The following is a 14,838-nucleotide window of genomic DNA, read 5'->3' as shown; positions in this document are numbered from 1 at the left end:
TTAGGGTTAGGAACATTACGTTTGTGGTGCGCAGAAAAAAAAAATCTCTTGTATCTCATTCAGCCATCGTTTTATTGCTATTACTCCATTTATCTGAGTCCAAATCGCCGTGGAAAACGACTAAGCAACGTTTCCTAGACTCATCAGGCAGAGCCTCTAGTTCCTCCTGGGGGATCCCAAGATGTTCCCAGGGAGGATGGGATGAAAAGTCTTATTTTATGGGTTTGATTTGGGATTGCACAAGAATACATCTACAGGGGAGGAGTCCTAATCAGATGTTAAACTGTCTCAGTGGTCTCCTATGAGGGAAAACGTTTAGTACAGATGGAGAAGCTCCTATCGAGTGTCCTTAAAGGCATCAGACGTGCTGGTCAGTCGACCTGTGAGATGATGGATCCAACAGTTCCTGCAACTTTCACAAGCCATATTCATATTCTTGCTATAACCTCCTTTATATTGTGTTTGGTGATAGTAGGCAATTTTTTTTCCCAATTTTGTTCCTTAAACTTCCAAAAACTTTCTACCTTTAATAGTCAAAAGGCGAATGCATCTGTTTTTTACTATACCTGTGAAATTTTTAACGTTAAATCTACTTCTCCTGTGTGAGTGTAGAAATCTGCATAACTCAGCCCAAGCAGCTCTCACTTATTTAGAATCAGGGATGGATTTTCTCTTCTACAAATATGAAGAACAGGCCTGAAGTCTTTCCACATACTGTATTGTAGGTAACAACTCTCTACGTGTCAAATGCTTTTTCCACAAGACCAGGCGACCCCAGGCCTTCAGCTAAAACACTTTATCTCTCCATCTGAAAATGTCATTTTACCAACAGCCACGGCTACTGCTACATACCAAACATGCTTCCTGCAGAGGATCTGTCAGGTTGCCTAGCTTGTGCTTTGCTGCTCTGTGTGTGTGTGTGTGTGTGTGTGTGTGTGTGTGTGTGTGTGTGTGTGTGTGTGTGTGTGTGTGTGTGTGTGTGTGTGTGTGTGAAATTTCAGTCACCTCGTCATAAAACTCCTCCTTGGGTTAGAACTCTTGAGCTTCATTTCACCTCTGTTGTAGAGACAATAACACACATCTTAAATGTTTTTTTAGAGATACAACACACATCTATTAAGGTTCACAAAAATACGTTTATCTTGTTTGATGTGGTGCAAAATCTCAAATTCCCAATCAGAGATTTATTATTTTTTATTATTTCCCCTGATTCTGAAGTTTGATTCAATCAATAACAAAAAATGTCTTTGTTCTCTGTCTGTCTGCTTGTAACTGGGATGATGCTCAGTTTAAAGACACACACACACACACACACACACACACACACACACACACTGAGACACACCCATGGTAGTCCCCAGGTGCAGTTTGTGAAGATGGAGGCTCTCTGAAGGTGAACCCCATGGTGAGCAAAAGCAGGGTGCTGTGCTCTGCGCCTGTGTGTGTGTGTGTGTGTGTGTGTGTGTGTGTGTGCGTGTCCTTTCATGTATTCAGTTGTCTATAAATGTCTGTATGTTGGGGCTGACAGTCATATAGTCAGGCAGTCACAAAAACGATACCTAGACCCGAACAGCATAAAATACTTGCTTTATAAGTGTCATTTCTCTGCCTTAACTGTAAAAAAAAAAAAAAAAAAAGCTAAATTAAACTAAAAACAAACCAATAAGGGGATAAGATTGATAGCGATTGAGGGCTTGGAGAGAGAGGGGGTTGAAGGCTAGAGGGATGTAGCTTTTATCTGGAGGAGGGGAAGCCAAATTAGAAATATGGCATGATCCCCCCCCTCCTGGGACTGAGTCAATTAGCCTGCCTGGAGGAGCTGCCAGGAGGCTGGGGTTGGGGGATGGTGTCAGTAAAGAGGGTGGTGGTGGTGGTGCTGGGGTGACTGGATGAGACAGGAGAGGCCAATGGTGTAGGGAAAATGGTTTAATGGGATGGTGGATGTGTGTTTGGGGACGACTGGCTGATATAGACATGACTGAAACCTGTGCAACATAAAGGCCTGCTGTGCATTCCACAGGAGAAAAGGGGAAATGCTGTAGGTGGTTAATCCCTGCTCAGAGAAATACGTAGGAGTTACCACTCCAGCACAGTTCAGATGTACCAGTGTGCCTTGGCTTTCATAAAATAAAAGTGTTTTTTCACTTGGACTTTAGACAGGAATTAAGTAAAAACAATTTAAATAATAAACTTTTCACTTAAGATGAATGATACTGATCACACTCTTGGTAGTTTGATGTCCACATGTTAAAGTGGGAAGATGCTCACTGCTGAATTGCTCCCAATAATCAGACCATCATCTTGCATGGTACAGTAGCTCCTTGCCATCAATGTGTGTGTGTGTGTGAATGGGTGAATGAGAGGCAAATTATAAAGCGCTCCAGCTTAAAGCACTATTTAAATGCATTCCATTTACCATTCAAATACCAACTAGTTAATCACAAAACAGGTAAATCATTGAAGGATTTAATAAAGACAGCTGCAGTATTTAACAGAATAGATGTGCAGCACAGAGGATGTGAGAGGGTTAGAGCAGATCGACCATTACTGCTGCCAATATCTACTGTCAACACAGGCTGACGTCTGACAAAACTAATGCAGTATAACTAATGAAAATCAATTTGAAAAAATAAAATAGCCACTGTGCTGAAACAGACCCTTGCAATAAATATCAAATCTGAATGTTTCTACTTTCTATTTTAGTAACTTTCCATTTCCGACCCTGAGCAGTTGCAGAACAGCAGTAAGCAGGATTACAGGTGGTGAGGAGGAGGAAGGCTAAGGGGAGGAAATGGAGGGGGCACATGTGGGAGAGGAAAGGAAATGGATAAATTGAGGCTGGGGAGTGAGAACCAGTGGAGGTGAAGGTTATTAAGGAAGTAAAATGAAGAAAACAGTAACACACAGAAAACAAACTGACAATAATTCACTCTCTTTAAAGTCCTGACATCAGGACAGGTTGCAATGTTAAACATAACTCTGGTGGATGCTCTCCAGTGGTCTTGTCATTAGAGCAGGTTGGCCCCAGCCTGACAGAGATTGAGGAGGTGTGAGGGAGCTCAGTGGAAAAATCCCTGCCAGTGTGTATGTGTGTGTGTTTGTGTGTGTGTGTGTGTGTTTATGAGTTTACCAAATGAGATACCAGGCCAGTCCCAGTGTGTGTGGTATCATCACCAGTGGCAGCAGAGGGTGGCAGGTGACTTGAGTGACAGGTTCAAGAGGGAAGAGGAAGGAGAGGAGGATGTACTGCACACGCTCAGCAGTGTGTCACCAGGCAGGGCTGCGTCTCCTTCCTTATCTGACAGGCACACTGCAGAACAGCAAAATCCCCTGCATAAGCCCCTCGAGCACTCCTCTGGGACATACTGTAAGTGTGTGTGTGTGTGTGTATAAAGGCTGACAGCACTCCCGAAACTATAAGGGTGCTTGTACATGTGTGATAATGCATATTTGGCTGTTTTTGTGTGTGAGTGACAGGGATGGTCAGAATCTCGTTATTTTCCTGTCTTCCTGTGTAAAGCCTCCTAATTCCACCTCGTCTTCAATGCTGCAGTGACAGGACAGGCCCAGAGCACAAGCTCACATACTCACACATGCACACACACACACACACATCTGCACCAAGGGTTAGTGCGTTTACAGGGCAAAGGAGAGGCTGCTCTCGAACGGCGATACATAGACCTGAGCATTGAGGAAGGAAGAAGAAAATTAGGAAGCATGGAAGTGTGTGTGCATGTTTGTGTGTGTGTGTGTGTGTGTGTGTGTGTGTGTGTGTGTGTGTGTGTGTGTGTGTGGAAAAAGGGGAAGCAGAGCGCAAGGAAAGGAAAGGTAGGGAGAGAAAGCAAGCACAAGTGTTGCAGGAAGAATCAGAGTAGTTTTTAACCACCTTGTGAGCCATAAAAGGTCCTAGTGTATTCAACGACTTGGTTTGCTGCTTAACCGATGCAGTTTCTTGAATGCTGATAATATATGTGGCTAAATGGCTATGATATATATTCACCTTTAAGTATTTTCTAGACTTATAGTCCGGAAAATACGAACTAATCTTCCCTTTTAGTGTGAATTAGTGGAAACTGTCTCTATAACCTCAGGTTCAACCCTTTGTCTTCTGGTAATTTACACATTTAGAACATAAGATGGATTATCTTTCACAACTCAAAGACAAATGTTGTTGTTTTTAAATCGGATGGATTGAAAATGAAAATAAAATAAATAAATAAAAGAAACTGATGAAAGTTTGATGCTAACAACCATTTGCTTTTTATTTGAATGAGAGAACAAGCTCAAGCTCCCCATCTGTCCCCTCTGGCTATGTGAGAAAAAGTCAATATTTCAAGAGAGTAGAGGCACTCATTAAATATTTCAAACAAAAGACAACTCACATTGCTGCTCAGTCTCTTCTTCTCGGTCTCTACACCTCATCACTTCTTCTTAGGCTATTTTTCTACTTTCATGCTGTAATTCACACATAAGGAGGCAGCCATTACTGCGCTAATAGACCAACAGCGGTATTTATTATGTGGTCTCTACAGCATGTACGTGTAGACATTAGGAATTGAGCCATACTTTCCTAAATCTTGGCCTTTCAGCCTGATGCATTTCGTTTTGCTGAACTGGTAGATATTTCATGCAGAATTAAGGTTTAAGAGCCAGGTCAAAGGGGTTTTTCTGCTGATTGTGGGTTGAAATGGAGGTTAATGTGTTCCTAGAGAGTGGAAGTGGACCACAGTATAGTCACCTTAACCATGAAGTTACCTTGCTGGTTGATTCATCACCAGGCCATTAGCAGAGCCACCTTAAACAGACAGGCACTTTTAGTTTAAATAAATGTCCACCTTCTGCACCATGTTCTGAGGAAACATCCACTGTCACACAGGTCGTGACGTGTCTTAATTTTGCATCAGCGGCAGATGGAGGAGAGCTGGGTGTTTACCATGGGCATCAATGATCACTGTGGCTGAACTATAGAAACTTCAGGAAAACATCCCAGATAAAAAGAAAAGTGCTGGAACAAAGATAAAGCTGAGATTCTCCCTTTGTAAATGTCCATATGTCTTTTGTGCCTGCAGGTTATTATGGCCAATGGTAACATGTTATTATTAGGTGACCTCTAGTGACCGTAGTAATTAGGCCTATAACACAAAGAAAGGAGGAATCTAGGTGGTAGTTAGTGTGAGGAGGAGGTTTTTGGTGCATGAATAAGAGAACACAGGTGACTCAGGTGCTCAGCCCCACCCTGTGATGTTTCTGCCTGTTAATTACTGTAACCGTGATGATGAAGATAGTTTACCCCAAACCAGGATGCTTTTCTAAAAAGATGTTAACCCTAAACCTATTGAAACCATAACATTAGATAATCATAACCATGCTTTTATGTTTCCATGAGCATATGATTGTTACCATGATGACAAAATCTATGTGAAAGGCCAAACGTGCTGGTAAAAGGGTGTTATGGGTCCTATTCTACACCGTGCGGCTGTAACTGTAACAAAAGAAGGCACTGAAAAGTGTCAGCTTCTGAAATGTGTTGCAAACACAGCAGATTTAAGTTTTTAATTACACAAATGTGAAGCAGAGCTGAATCGGAGGGAGGAAAAACAAATGCCACTGGATGTGATAAAGTTTTTGGTTTTTCTGGCTGAGTAGACGAAAATAAAGAGACAAAGCAATGAGGATAATATTGTGAACCTCGTCTCCTTGCTAGTAAAGAAAACACCTGACATAAAAAGTAAATTTGTGTTTAACTACATTTCAGTACAACAGCAGAGTATAAATAAGATGTTACCAGGACCATCCATTGCCCCCAGACCCCCTTACAGCAACGGTAATTTAAGGGTTCATGTGCTGGTTCAACAGTATGGTAATGGAGGGTCACTGTGCAGGTTAAGGTGGGTTTGGGCTGGAGGGTTAAAAAGAACAGTGAGATGTGGGATTACAGGACTGAATAGGTGAGATGACAGACAACACACACACCTGTGATACACCCACTTACACACAAAACACAGAGTCCAGAGAAAGAATGAGAAATAGTGTAACAGAACGCTTCATAAAGACAAGTCAATGCTCAGAAAAGGGTTGAGGAACAGAAAAAAGAGGGGTGGGGGAAATAATGAGACTCAGGAGGAGTGACATGTGATAGCTCTCTGTCATTAGTTCAGCAAAAAACCTGCAGAAAAGCCAGACATAAATGAGATTAGAGAACAAAAGTGTGGTAGGAGAGAGCAGAGAGAGCAGTGGATCACAATGACTGCAGGTGTAAACGGACCATTTATTATCTTCTGTAATGTTCCACTTTTTTCTGTGCTGGTTCCGTTTTCTGTTCTGACCTAAGTGTTACTGAGAGAAAAAGACAGATGATCTGCAAAAACAATAAGGGTTCTTTCTACGTCCACTGGTGGACCAGAAAAACTAGAACATCCTAGACACACACACTTCCACATACACATAAACTCTCCTTTTCTGATTCATGCTCAGATGAATCACGTACTGATCAGATCCAATTAAAGACACCAAAGCCACAAAATGTTCTCACTTGCATATGCTCCTTCTAAAAATAAGTCCACACACACACTCACACACTCGGTCTGTCCAGCACGTGTCCTCAGATATGAAACCACAAATACAGCAGAGCTGACACACATTCAGAAGTGCAGAATCCATTCCAGTGCAAACACCTACACAGGGTTTTCCCCAGGTTCAATATGAAAGGTTTGTCTACAAACAGTCCACTTTTGTGGCTCTGTTACTGAAAACCAATAAAGACAACAACACATTTCACGTTTCTTGACCCGGAGCCAACCACACAAGTTCACAGATCAGTTATTGATCTAATTAAAACTGCTGAGAAACATTTTCTCCTTCATGGACATCCTGGCAGAAAAGACAAAGAGATGCTCATTTAATCAAATCCTCACCTGCAGCAGCTTCCTCGGTCTGTCCCGTTTCAGTCCTCAGCCCCTCCGAGTCACTTTCCTCTTGGCAGGTGCCATCACAATCAAGTAGTCCATAGGAAGGAGCCAGAGACGGCTGTTCTCTAATTTCCTCTGTCTCTCTTGTTTATACTCCCTCTCTGAGTCCTCTGTTGAGATTTGAACCACCATGAGAAAACCCCAATGTGTGTTATGTGTGTACAACTCTAAAAGGTCTTGAAATTCCTGAGTCCTGCGCTAAAAAGAGCAAGCGTGGCTGAGCTCCCCCTCTGCCTCTCTCTCTGCACTCCTTTTCTTTTTTCCTCTTGTTCCCGACCGGACAGAGAGGAGGGAAAGACAGTCTGGGGGTGGGACGGAAGACAGGAGCAGCTTTCAGCCAACTCTATATCTTCTTTCTCTCCCTCCGTCTTAACTTTTACGCTCTGTCTTTCGGTTTGTTCTCTGTGACAGATACTCTTTCACTGCTCAGCAAGGCGTGAAAGCAAAGCTCCCTCTGTCACACACACACACACACACACACACACCCTCCTCTTTCTCTCAGCGCCACTCCCTCTGCCACAGTCCAGAGGTAAAGTCACTCCCTCGCTCTGTCACTGAGCCACCGTGTCTTTCTCCTGCTTTATGATTCAACATCCTTAAAGGTTCAGGGCTGTGGGTCCGTGTGTCTAAGTGATCCCGCACATTATTTCATTCGATTTATTTTTTTTTAGCTGATTTAGATCTGATAAAGATCAGAGGAAGACTGGGATAAGGGTGCACTTAACACTTGGATTTAATTTCAGCTCGAAGTTCTTTCACAAGGTTCACACTTTCATCGAAGTGTCAACTCATTCATTAGTGCATTGTTCGACACATAATGTGTTGTTTGTCTTGATATTCTCTTTCCCTTCAAAAAAAAGTTGGAGTTGACACTTATAGACGGATAGAAAAAGTTAAAGATGGCAACAAATAAGCAGTTGTTTTACTTAGGTCCCCTGTATTTTGTTCAGCATCACATATTATTGTGTGCGACTTAAAGGAGGAATTAAAGCTCTTTCAGTTCACGTAGTAAACGTGTCAGCTCATTAGTTTAGCTCGGTCACTAATGGAGCGATTCTATTAGTTCGCTCAGTTTATTTAAATGACATGTTTGTACCATCAGCTGCTGCTTACAGAGGCAGTTTAATGACAATGAATAGGGTGTTGCTTTGTCTATTTTATACTATATATATATTTTATATATATTGACTTTGGTCAGCTGAGTTCAAGTGGATTAATTCCACCGTTTATCACAGCAGCTTTGATGGAATGAACTGATTTCATTGCAAAAGTTAAATCTTCTATGTTTAACATTTAAATCACTCTATTAGCAGAAATGCAGTATTGTTATTAGTGTGTTATCACTGGAAATAAATCCTAGAGTGAGGCAGCCATGTTTTGCCACCATGTTTCTACCGTAGCCCAGAATGGACAAACCAAACACTGGTTTTGTTTTAAAAGTGACCGTACCCACCTGGAAACAGACTGAGCAGGTGTCAGAAGGTTGGAGTCTTACCACTGATGCCGCTAAGTCTTTCACGTTACACACCTTTAAATCCTGGTGTGACCGGGCCTCAAAGAGCTGAAGTCCCTCCCTCACAATCTGCTTATGTTACCGTGAGAACTGCACTTCATCCAGAACTGTCTCAGGAATGTTTCCAAATGTAAATATTTAACATTACACAGGGTTAAAAAAGTATTATTGGTTAATGATTGACTTTTATGACATCCACTCAACAGAGCAATGTAATAATATAATGTGGGTAAAGCCACGAGACAGACAGACGGAGAGAAACTAAAAAAAACAGAGTACATACCACCCCCACAGAAAAGCTACACCTTATGGGACACACTCACACAAAGCATGGACTAATTTATTGTATTTATAATCAGAGCAGGGCGTGGCACTGACACACACACACACACACACACAGGCACGATGGGGACATTTACATTTACACATGGAGAGTCACACTCCTGCAGGTGCACAGATACACCTGCTGAGTGTATGTTCATGTAAGCACAAATGAATGTTAACACACACACACACACACACACACACACTGTGTGCTGTCTGTCTGGCGTCTAGCTGGCACCATTCAGGCGGCCATCTCTAGAGGCTGCAGAGGTAGCCAATCACAACTGCCAGTCAGCAGCTTTCATTATCACACACACTCACATACACACACCCACGTTGTAGGTCCTTGGAGAGCGGAGACTGAGAGAAGTGTGTGTATGTGTTGACAACTGGAAATCTGCTGCTGCTTGAGTCCCCGTCACCAACGAGTAGAATAAAAGTGAACAAATTAGAGCAGGAGGAGAAAGGATAAAACAGACAATGTGCCGTATCAACACATGTGCCCAGTATTGGCTGCAGTGGTTTGTCTCCTTCTGCTGTAATCACATTTGATGCAACTACTGTTTGGACTGGTAGTTACAGTGTTTGTGTTGTTGCTGTGTAACACAACAGACTACAACCTGGATTCTAATGAACTTCTACATTCAGTTTTCTATAAATCAAGCTGCTCATGATGCTCACTGCCATAGATTATGTTTATTTGTGCTGATGCTAATCGAAAGTCATCAGTGTTACAATAATTGTTTTTAATGCAGTGTTGTCAAGGTAACAGTGACACAGACAGATCGATCGATCGATCGATCGATCGATCGATCGATCGATAGATGGATGGAATTAGGTGTAAAATAAAGCACAACCCACAAAGAATCTGTCCACTTCTGCTCCATCGTGGTTGTCTTGGTAGGTTTGTTGTTTAATTCCTTCCTCCCCCACTTCCTTCTCTCTTTCTTCAGTGTATGTGCAGTGTTTGCCTGCATGTGTGTGACAAAGCATTTTCACATAAGTTGATATTTGACACCAGTCACAAAGGCTGATAGGCAGCTAACTAAAGTGCTCTCGGATGTCACAAACCGGACATAAGTGTGCAAAAATGTCACGCCGTGCTGACAGCGTCAACACTTCCACAGCTGAGCCGCCACATATTTTCCATTGCAACAACAGAAACACACACACACCTTAACACACTGCAGTGCACACCTGCATGTCTTTTCTCCCTTGTAGCTTGTGAGTACTTGAATTATTTGTATTTGCTGGTGCCTTTTGAAATTTTGTGGCTTATAATTTATTTATCTGTTATTGATTTGATACTCCTCCTGCACCAGCGCAGATACACACATTTGTATAGCTATCTTTTTGAGGACATTCTTTGAAATAATGCATTCCCCTTGCCCCAACTTTAATCATCACAGCTAAATATCTAGCCCCAACCCCTTACCCTAATCCTACCCTCAACCTAATTCTACTCTCAACCTGAAAACCAAGTCCCAGCCCTTTCAAGTGTGTCAGCAAGTCAGGACCAGCCAATGTCCTCATTTTCTAGGTAGTACTTACTTCACATGCTTGACCCTGCTCTGTCGTCCATCACAGCTAACCTTTACACAGAAAAAAGCTGTGGTTCTTCTTTCATTTTCTCTTACCTTTATCTAAAATTGCCTCCTCCCCTTTAAATCCTTTCATCATCCGTCCATCAATCTATGTGGCCAGTCCCACTCTTCTCTAATCTAACGCTTCCTTACCTAACTCTGCTTTTGTCCTGTCCCTCCCTCTTCTCTCCATCTCTCACATCCCTCCATCTTTAATCATTTTCTTTCATATTCTGACTTCATGCTTCTGTGCTGCCATCCCTCCCTTCCTGCTTCACTACCTTCTTAATCCCCCTTTCCTCTTTGCTTCCACTTTCAGTTATCCTTGTTTCCATATGTCTCTATGTACCTCAAATTTTCCACCAAACACCCCTTTGGCCCAGGCTTCGTTTTCCATCCACAGATCTCTATAATGTCAAGCATCCATGTTTCTCGTTTCCACCTTTCTCTCCACTTCTCTTATGCTCCATCAAACCTTGGCCTTCACCCATCCCTCCCTCCCTGCTTCTCTCCTTCCATCTCTATTCTGTTTGTTCAAGGCCTCTTTTAACAGAGCTAGTCCCCACCCAGGTCTCAACAGGCTATTGTCAATACTGACGTCTGGCCTGACACACACACACACACACACACACACACGCAGTCATGAATGAACAAGAACACACAAACCCACAGACTCATAAACATGCACCCGAAAGTACATACGGGGTCTTTATAAAGGTCTCAGTCTCTTCAGCCCTTTGTCCTGTCATTTAATCACTCAGTTTAGCCTTTAACACTCCCTCAACATGCACACACAAGAGGGGGATTCCAAGTTCACCAGGTCTCCACCGCTGAACTCATTTCAGGCTCTCAGAGTCATTGGTTTAGACTGACAGGACATTGTAATGCAGAGAAAAGAGCAACATAAGCGACATGCGGTTTGCACGTTTGCAGAGGTGGAGCATTCCCAAAGTGCTACAATGGAAACTTGGCCCCGAATTAGCAAAATCTCCAAAAGAAACACACATTTAAATAAGCACAGAAAAATCGAATTCACACGCTTCATAGCAGCTGGAGGCGGGAGTGAAGCAAATTTGGTGAAAGCAGGTAGTGGTGGAGCAGCAGGGATGCAGCGGTCAGTGCTGGGGCATGCAAAGCGAGATGTGTGCCGACCTTTAAGAATAGATCACTGCGCACAAGATAGAGCAGTAGGTGCCAGCATCCCTAGAAATTACATCCATGATTCATCACATCCTGCACTGGCATTAAATTCACGAGGCAGAGAGTAAGAGTGTGAAGGTCACTAGCATGATATTCAACTTTGTTTTAGCTATAACCACCAATTTTCCCTAATTTAAATTGTTTGCCTAATGTACCTTAGCCATAGTGTATTTGCAATAACCATATTTCCCTAACTTTAAAGTTAAAGGTCATGTGCAGATATTAAAAAAGGTAGAATTTTTTCCATTTTCCAGGGTTATGCATAAAAATACCCTGGTGCTCTTGACTGGTGACAGGGCTGTGTTATGTATGATCTGAAGTATTGGAGCACGATCCTACAAATATAGTAATGTATAAATAAATACTGATATATTTATGTTTATTTTTAACTTTATTTATTTTTATCTTCTTCAAGCCTCTATACAATTTCAAGAAAATAATAGTGATAAAATATGAAGCAGTTTTATATAAGAGGACATGACCGATCTTTTCAGGGCCATTTAATAATAGACTGTAACAGGGACTGGATCTTTTTTGCTTATTTGTTGTGTAAACACAAGTTCATCCCTGTGTCCTCTCCTCTTTCTCCCCACTCGTCCTCCCAAGGCGGCACTCATATAAATATTTCACAGCGTAAACTTAAAAAGGCCTGTTACTTTACACTTCAAAAGCCCCAGTGTATATATCACTCCCTGATACACACACACACACACACAACCACACGTATAGACACAAAACAGAAAAACACATACACATAATAATGCACGCATACCGTGCACTATGCAGTAGTGCAACGCGTACACATATAAGCACGCATTAACAGGTACATAAATAAAAAGACAGTACATCGCATTTGCACACACAAAATATGGATTTGCACACACACACGTGCGCACACAAACTGCTGTGCACTGCAGTCCCAGGACTGACCAGGCAGGGGTTCAGGCAGATACACACACCTCATTAATGATTTATGGAATGAGGGTGAGGAGAGCTCGTAGAGTCTGCTCTCCAAAACACTCCTATAGCTTCCTGCTTGACCAAAACACTGATACTGCAGAGGCTCCCATGTGTATATACTCATGTGAATGGCAAAACAGGCCCATCACTTAAAATGTAGCTATCACGTATTCTACAACATATAACTCTCGAGTGCCTTTTTAAATTAGGTTGGACAAAAAAATCCTAAAGGTTTCCAATTTTGACCAAAGGAAAAGAGAAAAGAGTTTCACATTGGTATATTGCTTTAATAAGAAAGTCCAATGAACAGATTATACTTAGGACTGAGGGAAACAAGTGTCACGTTGCACAGGAGGTCAAACGGTCGGGAAAGAATTTTCTTCCTTGTCTCGGCAATAATTACTTAAACTGATCGATCACCTGAAAAACATTTATCACACCAGTAGATACTGGACATATATATATATATATATATTCTGTCACTGACCATTAAATATTATTTTTGTGACTTTAGGGATCTGGAATCAAACTGTTTTGGAAAGTCACCAAAATGTGACTTTACTAATGACATGAGTCCCAGAAGACATGAAAAACTTAAGAAATGTAAATCACGGACCAATAAAAAGAAATAAGGCATATCTTACATAAACACAGTATTTACATTTAAATGTGAGGTCTATACACTGACAGGATGTGGCCTCAGCCGTAGTTAACATTCTTCTTATCTATATAACAAGACCCAGTCATACAGACTCAAAAGCAGGGGGAACAATAGGCTGTTATTCATTGTGAATGGGTCCTGGCATTGCAGCCCGACACCACCCACTGAGCTGCAGAGATTTTAAAAGACACCCGGGGGCACTACGGGGGAAAGTTGAGAAAAGCTCATCTTCATGCAAATGCACACTTACGCAACGTGAGTGACAACCAGGCAAGAACCAACTATGCTTTTTCCTGCTCCGCTCCGTAAAAAGGCTGCCAATAGAGCAATGTGCTACATGCTAATATCAGCATGCTAACATGCTGCTGTAGAGTAGAATATTCACCAAGTTCGCCGTCTTAATTTAGCATATAAGCACGCAAATTATCAATAAACATAAAGTTCCACTGATCGTGACTCGAAAGAAAAGTCTTGGACTGATTCAAACTGACCGTAGACCTGATGGGACCTGATGCCAAATGAGAAATTACTTTAGTTCATCCTCAGGGGGGCAGGAATATCTGCATTGTATTTCATAGAGTCCTTCAACTAGGTGATGGCATATTTCATAGGATAAGTGGAAGGTTTGACCTGCTGGTGGCGCTAGAGGTAAAGTCAAAGGATCAACAAAGTCATTAGTCGACAAAATGTCACGCTACCAAAGTTAACTTTAGACCAGCAGAGCTGTCCAGAGAGCCATATCAGGATAATGGCTAAAAATATGAAACAATACTGAAAACAAAATGTTCAAATGCTTTGTCAAATTAAATTTAGCTGTGTGAGCTACTTCTTATGACTTTTAAAACTATCCATTCATGTTTTCAAGGCCTTAGTTTATTTCATCGCTAGAAAAGGACGTTTTTTTAAGGCCATCAAGAAGCCCAGACGTGTTTCTATGTGCTTTTATCTCCCATGGCCTGTAAATTTATACAGTGAGATGTACTTGATTGTGTGTATTAGTGTGTGTGTGCTCACACATCAAGCAGGTGCAGTTGCTGTGCCTAATAACAGTCCGGCAGTCGTCTGTCAGAGCCTTTGTAGACAGATAGAGTGAACCAGAGCCGGAGTGTGTTAGACCCATCAAAGTCAGCCTGAAATCATTTTACTACTCTGGGGCACACACAGCTGCATTGATTGGAAAAACACCTGACCTCACTGTGTGCGTGTGTGTGTGTGTGTGTGTGTGCGTGTGTGTGAGTGTGTGTTTGTACAGACTTCATTGTGAGTGACAGGTGGCAACCGGAAAGTATGCGCGTGCGTGGTCTTTGGAAATTGTGACTTTGTGTGAGTCGTGTGGTTACTGTAGACTAAAGGCTTGTGTGTGTGTGTGTGTGTGTGTGTGTGTGTGTGCGTGTGTGTGTGTGTGACCTCTGTCCTGTAGTCTGTGTAAGTGCCTGGCTTGGGAAACCCTTGACTTTCTGACATTTGAGCCCATGGCAGTCTGTCTCTTTGCCTTCCTTTTAAGATGGGAAACAGGGAGCCATGAAAAAAGACTTAAAAAGAGAGAAAGGCTGAGAAAGATGAAAATGTAAGGATGAGGAGGAGAGACAGAGAGAAGGACAATGTGTTTCCTGTGCTCCTTTATGAATC

The 14,838-nt window shown here is 42.1% G+C and overlaps 1 protein-coding gene and 1 long non-coding RNA gene across 4 annotated transcripts in view; one reads left to right on the top strand and one right to left on the bottom strand.

Moving 5' to 3' along the window:
* The window catches only part of sema3b (sema domain, immunoglobulin domain (Ig), short basic domain, secreted, (semaphorin) 3B), a 58,535-nt gene extending 51,137 nt beyond the window's left edge, over window positions 1-7,398 (bottom strand). Inside the window, exon 1 of the mRNA XM_026332876.1 lies at window positions 6,915-7,398. The gene's annotated coding sequence lies outside the window, so the exon portion shown is untranslated. The remainder of the gene's footprint in view (window positions 1-6,914) is intronic.
* The window catches only part of LOC113145798 (uncharacterized), an 85,367-nt gene that overhangs the window by 25,469 nt on the left and 45,060 nt on the right, over window positions 1-14,838 (top strand). The window lies entirely within an intron of this gene.

Source organism: Mastacembelus armatus, chromosome 7 (assembly GCF_900324485.2).
Source record: "Mastacembelus armatus chromosome 7, fMasArm1.2, whole genome shotgun sequence".
Taxonomy (NCBI): domain Eukaryota; kingdom Metazoa; phylum Chordata; class Actinopteri; order Synbranchiformes; family Mastacembelidae; genus Mastacembelus; species Mastacembelus armatus.
This window is presented reverse-complemented; position numbering and strand designations above follow the sequence as displayed.